This window comes from Hordeum vulgare, chromosome 6H, assembly GCF_904849725.1.
Source record: "Hordeum vulgare subsp. vulgare chromosome 6H, MorexV3_pseudomolecules_assembly, whole genome shotgun sequence".
NCBI classification, from domain to species: Eukaryota; Viridiplantae; Streptophyta; class Magnoliopsida; order Poales; family Poaceae; genus Hordeum; species Hordeum vulgare.
Genome location: NC_058523.1, coordinates 336418058 through 336427337, shown reverse-complemented (window position 1 = coordinate 336427337; position 9280 = coordinate 336418058).

The window sequence follows — 9280 nt, the reverse complement described above, 5'->3', positions numbered from 1 at the left end:
GAAATTATTATGTTGTCACCAATATATGTGTGTTTTAGATCCGATCTTCCAAGTTGTAGTTACCTACTATGGGTTATGATCCGGCAACCCCGGAGTGATAATAACCGGAACCAGTCCCGGTGATGACCATAGTTTGAGGAGTTCATGTGTTCACCAAGTGCTAATGCGTTGGTCCGGTTCTTTATTAAAAGGAGAACCTTAATATCCCGTAGTTTCCTTTTGGACCCCGCTGCCACGGGAGGGATGGACAATAGATGTCATGCAAGTTCTTTTCCCTAAGCACGTATGACGACACATGGAATGCATGCCTACATCACATTGACGAATGGGAGCTAGCCACATATCTCTCTGTGTTATAACTGTTGCATGATGAATATCATCCAAACAAATCACCGACCCATTGCCTACGAGTTTGTCCTACTGTTGTTGTTACTACTGTTGTTGCCGTTGTTACTTGTCTTGCTTTGCTGTTACTACTGTTGCTGGTGCTGTTACTTGTCCTGCTCTGCTGCTGTTATTTGTCTTGCTCTGCTGCTGTTACTTGTCTTGCTCTGCTGCTACTATTGCTACTACTGTCACTTGCTACTGTTGCTACTTGCTACTGCTGTCACTACTGCTGTTCCTTGCCACTGCTATTACTCGTTATACTCTGCTACCTGCTACAATCTTGATTCGCTGGTCGTTGACGGGAACTGACAATTTCCGTCAACGAGGCAACTTGGCGCCATTGATACAATCGTTAGGAATAGTCTGCCATCAACACATCGTTTCTGACACCGTTGTTATCATACTACTTTGCTGTTACTACTTTGCTTGCGGATACTAATCTTTCAGGTGTGGTTGAATCTGACGCATTCAGCTGCTAATACTCGAGAGTATTCTCTCACCTCCTGCCTGGCGTACCAACAAATTTGGGTCGAATACTCTACCCTCAAAAACTGCTACGAACCAACGTGCTGGTGGGCCGTCAACAACATTCTTCTATAGTTTCATTACCGGGGAGTGCTGGTAGCATTCTTCTGGTGCCGTTGCCGGGGAAGGTTTGTTGTCACACAATCAACATTCGCCTAGCTATTGCCAGAGAGTGCCAGTCAGGAGTTGCATTGCAATATATCTCGGAATGGCAATAAAAAGGCCATAATAGGTGGGTATGGTGGCTGTTTTGAGGAAGGTATATGGTGGGTTTGTGCACCGGCGAAAGTTACGGGGCACTAGAGAAGCTAGCAATGGTGGAAGGTGAAAGTGCATCTATACCATGGACTCACATTAGTCATGAAGAACTCATATACTTATTGCGAAAGTTTTATTAGTAATCGAAACAAAGTGCTAAATGCATACTCCTAGGGGAAGGGTTGGTAGGTGTTAACCATCACGCGATCCCGACCGCAACACAAAGGATGACAATCAATAAATAAATTATGCTCCGACTTACTAACATAGAGGTTCACCATACGTGCATGCTACGGGAATCACTAGCTTCAACACAAGTATTTCTAGATTCACAACACCCTACTAACATAACTTTAATATCACCAAATCCATATCTCAAAACTAATTGTGAGGAATCAAATTTCTCTTTCTAATCAATGCACATGAATATGGAAGTTTTATTAAATCCTCTTTAGATGTCTAGCATCTTTAGGACTCTTTCATGGCACACGCCAACTACCAAGTTACTCACAGAGAGCACTCTCAAAAAGATATAAGTGAAGATCGAGAGTTTTTATTTCTCCAAAATATGACACCGTCGTGCTCTAAAAAGATCTAAGTGAAGCACTAGAGCAATGTTATCTCGCTCAAAAGATATAAGTGAAGCACATGCTAGCTAAATTGCCTAACTCAAAAGATATAAGTGAAGCTCAATGAGTATTCTAGAAAATTCACGATGAGTGCATGTCTCTTTCGAAAAGGTGTGGAGCGGGGATGATTGTGACACAACAAAAAGAAAATACTCCTATAATACACGACGCTCCAAGCAAAACACATATCATGTGGTGAATAAAAATATTGCTCCAACTAACGTTAACGATGGATTGAAGACGAAAGAGGGGATGCCTTCCCGGGGCATCCCCAAGCTTAGGCTTTTTGGTGTCCTTGAATTTGGCTTGGGATGCCTTGGGCATCCCCAAGCTTGAGCTCTTTCCACTCTTTATTCCATTGTCGATGAGAACATCACCCAAAACTTGAAAACTTCACAACACATAACATAAACAGAAACTCGTGATATCATTAGCATAAGAAAACAAACCACCACCTCTTTAGGTACTGTAGCAAACTTGATTTCTATTTATATTGGTATTATATTACTGTATTATCTCTTTTCCATAGCTAGTACCCCCCGATACTATCCATAGTTTCATCAAAATAAGCAATCAACACAACAAAAACAGAATCTGTCAAAAACAGACCAGTCTGTAGCAATCTGTATACTTCGTATACTTCTGGTATCTCAAAAATTCTGGAAAATCATGAAAATTAGGGCAATTCGCATATCAACCAGCAGAAAAAAGAATGAACTCAAAATCTCTTTCTAGATAGGAATTTAAAAAAATTGTGAGCGCAAAGTTTGTGTCTTTTTCAGCACGATCAAACAACCATCACCCAAAACTGATCATAAAGGTATTACTTGGCACAAACGTAAAAAGAAACATAAAAAACACAATCATAATACAATTATGATGGTGTGAACCCAACAAAACAGAAAGCAAAAATAAAAGATAAATTCATTGGGTTGCCTCCCAACAAGCGTTATTGTTTAACACCTTAGCTAGGCATTGATAATTCAATGATGCTCACATAAAAGACAAGAATTGAAGCACAACGAGAGCATCATAAAGCATGTGAAAGTCACATCTAAGTCTAACATACTTCCTATGCATAGGCATTTTATAGGAAAACAAATTATCAAGACAAGCAATAACGACCATATGCAAGGAAGAAGAAAGAGACAATAGCAATGTCAACATAACGAGAGGTGATTTAGTGATATGAAAGTTTCTACCACAATATTTTCCTCTCACATAACAATTACATGTGGGATCATATTCAAATTCAACAATATAACTATCACATAGGATATTGTTTTCATGATCCACATGCATGCAAAGTTGACGCTCTTCAAAAATAGTGGGATTATCATCAACTAAAGTCATGACTTCTCCAGACCCACTTTCAATTTTATTGCAAATATCATAATCATCATGAGGCTTAAACAAATTTTCAAGATCATAAGAAAAATCATCACCCCAATCACGATCATTGCAACAAGTAGTGGACATAGCAAAACTAGCATCCCCAAGCTTAGGGTTTTGCATATTTTTAGCATGATTGACATTAATAGAATTCATAGTGAAACCATTGCAATCATGCTTTTCATTCAAGGAGCCCTCGTGAATCGCTTCATAAATTTCTTCATCACGATTTTCAGATTCACGCATCTCAAGCAAAACTCCATAGAGAAAGTCAAGTGCACTCAACTCACTAGCAAATGGTTCAACATAATTGGATCTCTTAAAGAGATTAGCAAGTGGATGAGGATCCATATCAATAGATTTTCACCAAGCGAAGATGCAAGCATATTGAAGGCACATAGCACACAAGAAAAGGAAAGGCAAAGGAAAAAGGCAAATATTTTTGTAAATTTTTGTTTTTCAGAAGTGGGGGAGAGGAAAACAAGAGGCAAAAGGCAAAAGAGTAAATGCAAGAGATGAGTTTGCGAAGGTTACTTGGATAAGCTTCACTTAGAATAATCCCCGGTGCCAGAAATTGACACGTTGATGGGAGACTATTCTTGACTTGATACCCCCCGGCAACGGCGCCAGAAATTGGCACATTGACGGGAGACTATTCTTGACTTGATCCTCCCCGACAACGGTGCTAGAAATTCTTCTTTCTACCTCTTGAGCTTGCGTTGATTTTTCCCTTGAAGAGGAAAGGGTGATGCAACACAGTAGCAGTAAGTATTTGCCTCAGTTTGAGAACCAACGTATCAATCCAGTAGGAGTATCAAGGCAAGTCACCAATGAACCTGCGCAAAAACAAACAAACTTGCACCCAACGCTATGAAGGGGTTTTCAATCCCTTCACGATTAACTGCAAGGTGAGATCTGAAGGTGGAAAGTACAACAAAGTAAAAGTGTAGGGCTGAAAATATGATGTGATGTAGACCCGGGGGCCATAGTGTTCACTAGAGGCTTCTCTCATGATAGCAAGTATTACGGTGGGTGATCGAATTACCGTCGAGCAATTGATACAACTGCGCAGAGTCATGATGATATCTAAGGCAATGATCATACATATAGGCATCACGTCCAAGACAAGTAGACCGATAATGTCTGCATCTACTACTATTACTCCACACATCGACCGATATCCAGCATGCATCTAGTGTATTGAGTTCATAATAAACAAAGTAACGCCTTAGCCAAGATGACATGATGTAGATGGATAAATTCATGCAATAGATATAAACCCCATCTTTTTACCATTGATGGCAACAACACGATGCGTGCCTCGCTACCCCTTTTGCCACCTGGTGAGGACACCGCACGGTATGAAACCAAAACCAAGCACTTATCCCATTGCCATAATTATAGATCAAGTTGGCCAAACGAAACCCACAACTCGAAGAGAATTACAAGGATACGAAATCATGCATATCAGAGATCAGAGGAAACTCAAATAACATACCGCAAATGAAGGTTACATCAGATAGATCTCCATGAAGATCAGGGAGAACTTTGTATTGAAGATCCAAGAGAGAGAAGAAGCCATCTAGCTACTAGCTATGGACCCGAAGGTCTGTGGTGAACTACTCACGCATCATCGGAGAGACAATGGTGTTGATGAAGAAGCCCTCCGTGTCCGAATCCCCCTCCGGCAGGGCACCAGAACGTGCCCCAGATGGGATCTTGCGGAGACAGAAGCTTGCGGCAACCGAAAAGTATTTTCGTGGCTCTCTCTGGCAGTTTTGGATTCTTAGGGAATTTATAGGCGGAAGAAATAGGGCAAAGGAGCCACGGGGGGCCCATAAGCTTGGCAGGCGCGCCCCCCAGGGCGTGGCTAGGGGGCTTGTGGCCTCCCCCGGAGTCCTTTGCCTTGGTTCTCAAGTTCCCTGCGTAAAGTAAATAAAGTGCAGGAAGATAGCCCAATCCTTTTGAGTGCAAAGGAGAGGACGGACACATGGGAATTTCATATAGTCACTTTCAACATGTTCTTTTGATTCGCGTTCGCTACTTTGAAGATTTGATATGTGCGTGGACCGGTACTTGGGTGCTGCTCTTACTTAAAAAGCCTCCCACCTATGATTACCCCCCTCTCGCAAGCTTCCGCAACTACGAAAAGAGAATTAAGACAAATTCTAACCATATAAATAAACGTTTGGATCTAGATTAGCCCCTTACCAAATAGCGCATAAACTGGGGTTTAAGCTTATGTCACTCTTGGAGACCAACATCTAATTACTACTCCATAATGAGTTCCCTCACTCCCATGAATGGTGAAGTGTCATGTGATAACCCACAAGTATAGGGGATCGCAACTGTTTTCGAGGGTAGAGTATTCAACCCAAATTTGTAGATTCGACACAACGGGAGCTAAAGAATATCTAAAGGTTTTAGCAGCTGAGTTGTCAATTCAACCACACGTGGAGATTAATTATCTGCAGCAAAGTGATTACTAGCATAGTAATATGATAGTTTTGATGATAGTATCAATAATAACGGTAACAGTGATAGTAGTGATTTTGTAGCAGTAACAATAGCAGTAGCAACGGTAGTAACTTAGCAAGAACAATATAAGGTAAATTCGTAGGCATTGGATCGGTGACTCTTCGGATGATATTCATCATGACACAGTTATAACCTAGGGCGATACGGCACTAGCTCCAGTTCATAAATATAATGTAGGCATGTATTCCGTAAATAGTCATGCGTGCTTATGGAAAGAACTTGCATGACATCTTTTGTCCTACCCTCCCGTGGCAGCGGGGTCCTATTGGAAACTAAGGGATATTAAGGCCTCCTTTTAATAGAGAACCGGAACAAAGCATTAACACATGATGAATACATGAACTCCTCAAACTACGGTCATCACCGGGAGTGGTCCAGACTATTGTCACTCTGGGGTTGCTGTATCATAACACGTAGTAGGTCACTATAACTTGCAAGATAGGATCTAGAACATGGATATAATGGTGATAACATAAATGGTTTAGATCTGAAATCATGGCACCCGGGCCCAAAGTGACAAGCATTAAGCATGGCAAAGTCATAGCAACATCAATCTCAGAACATAGTGGATACTAGGGATCAGGCCCTAACAAAACTAACTCAATTACATGATGAATCTCGTCCAACTCCTCACCGACCAGCGAGCCTACGAAGGAATTACTCACTCCCGATGGGGAGCATCATGGAATTGGCGATGGAGATGTGTTGGTGATGACGAAGATCAAAGATCCCCATATCCAGAGCCCCAAACGGACTCCAGATCTGGTCTCCCGATGAAGAACAGGAGACGGCGGCGACACCGTCTCGTGAAACGTGATAATTCTTTATCCCCCATTTTTTCTAGAATAATGTGATTTTATAGCGTCAGTTTCAGGGTCATAGGGGCCACCAGTTGGGGACAACCCACCAGGGCACGGTTGGGGGGGGGGGGGCAGGCAAGCCCTGGTGGGTTGTGCCCACCCAGGTGCCCCCTTCAGGTGGCTCTTGGCTCCAGAAATTCTCTTTACTGATATAAAAAAAATCCTCGCAAAGTTTCTTTCCAAAAGTTTCTTTCCATTCCGAGAACTTTTATTTCGCACAAAAACCACACAATGGTAGTTCTGTTGAAAACAACGTCAGTCTGGGGTTAGTTTCATTCCAATCATGCAAATTAGAGTCCAAAACAGGAGGAAAAGCATTAGGAAAAGTAGATACATGGGAGACGTATCAATTCCCCCAAGCCTAAACCTTTCCTTGTCCTCAAGCAATTCAGTTGATAAACGGAAAGTGAAAAAGAAAAACTTTTACGAACTCTTTTGCTCTTGTTTCATAAATAAGCTAAAACAACACCCAGGTTTTCAGCCAAGATTATTACTAACCATGTCGACAATAACTCTTAAAATTATACTAACTCATATTAATGAACTAATCAACTAGAGAGCAATAATAAGATATCTCAAACAACAACACGTTGTCAAAACAACCATGATACAATATGCCAGTACTGGTATCTCGCTAGCCCTTTCTGAGACCGCAAAACATAAATGCAGAGCACCCCTAAAGTTCAAGCAGTGACTAAACATTGTAATTCATGGTAGAAAAGATTCAGTCATGATGCACCCAACATTAGCTACACATAATGCATCAGCATGACAACAATGCTCTCAGGTTTTGGCGCTTATTTTAGAAGGTGATGACACAACATAAAAGTAGATAGATAGTCCCTTCACAGAGGGAAGCAGTGATATGTAGAGGTGCCAGAGGTCAAGTTTTTAAAATAGAGGAAATTTTGAGACATGCACCCTTCTCATTTACTTCACGACCATCAGTTATCAATATCTCCCTTGCTAAGCACGCTAGTGGCGGTTCCCAAGCGGAAAGGTAAAGGTTATGACTCCATTGGGAGTTTTTGTTTGATTATTTGAGAGATCAATCGTTTTTACAGTTTGGGACTGGGCATCTCTATTACCGCCCTTTTCTCTTGCGATGGAGAGTGAATAAACACCCGACCTGAGAATAATCCGCTTAGCATGGAAGATGTCAACTACCTCCTGTCGTTCCATGAATGATCCATGCACACAAAAATAATATTTATTTGAAGTTTTTAGAGATGGCCCATGCAAATTTACTTAGGAAGGCAAGGTAATACCGCATATAGGTAAGTATGGTGGACTCATCTGGAATAACTTGGGTATCAGGTTTTTGATGTACAAGCAAAGTTCCCACTTAGTATAGGCAAAGGCTAGCAAATGGGTTGAGAAGCGGCTAGCTAGAGAGCAACAACGGTCATGAACATCCATTATGCATAAGTAACATTGGATACTAGCATGAGTAAGATATGAACACGATGAACATAAATATCACAGAGGCTATGTTGGTTTGGATTCAACTACATGCATGAACATGTGCCAAGTCAAGCCACTCGAACATTCAGAGGAGGACACCATATCATCATATTACATCACAATCATTTTAACGTAATGTTGATATCCAAGATAAGTCATTATTCACTCCTAGCTACTTATGCATGGCATGGGGAACTATAATCTCTAATTTTCATTGCAAACATGTTTGATCATAATAGGCTGAATCATGGATACTAGGTTAAACATATTTACCAAAACAGAACAAGTCGAGTTCATACCCGTTTCTCTGCGCCACGGCCAGTTCATCTAATATTGCCATTATTTCCTGTCACTTGCACGACTGAACGATTTGAAAATAATAATAGTGCAAGAGTGCCATGGACTAAGCTGGAATCTGCAAACATTTTATTCAAGAGGAGAAGACAAGGTAATATGGGCTCTTTATCAGATCAATAATGATGCAAATGAGAGCCACTTAATATTTTCATCGTGGTCTTGTCCTCGGTATGACTCAACAAAAAGAAAATAAATTCATAGAAACAAACTAAAATATTTTTGGAGTTTTTGGTTTTTCGCAAACGAGCAAATGAAAAGAGAAAAGCAAAAACGATAAAAACTATTTACACGGGAAAGATCCCAACAAGTAAAAAAAGAACAAGGAAATATTTTTGGGTTTTCTATTTAGTGCTACAACAATTGAAAGGAGGAAGAAAAATATAAAAGAAGCAAGAAAAATATTTTTGGATTTTCTTAAAGTTTTTCAAACACACAAGAAGAAAGCGAGAAAATAAATTAAACATGGATGATACAATGAAAAAGTGTGGACACCGACAAGTGGGATAAAATGTGTGAACATGAATGTAATGTCGGTGGGAATACGTATTCCCCCAAGCTTAGGATTTTGGCCTAACTTGGTAATCACGAGTTGTACAAGCCGTGAGGTTCGAAGTTGAAATGCTAGGGAGCAAGCACCATAGGGTCCCATTGCTAAGGCTCCTCATGTGTCGCAGCCAGGTTGTTCCGATAAGCGACAATGTCCTCATGCATAATCTATTCGCATTCAGCTAAAATGAAGTCGGTGAGGCCGACATTAGCAACATATTGTATGAACTCATGAAGGATTCCAGCCCCTTCCATGAACACATTATGCGGCCACTCGCACGGCCGTAGTTCCGCCAACCTTCGGGTGTGGAGATCATTGTCAGA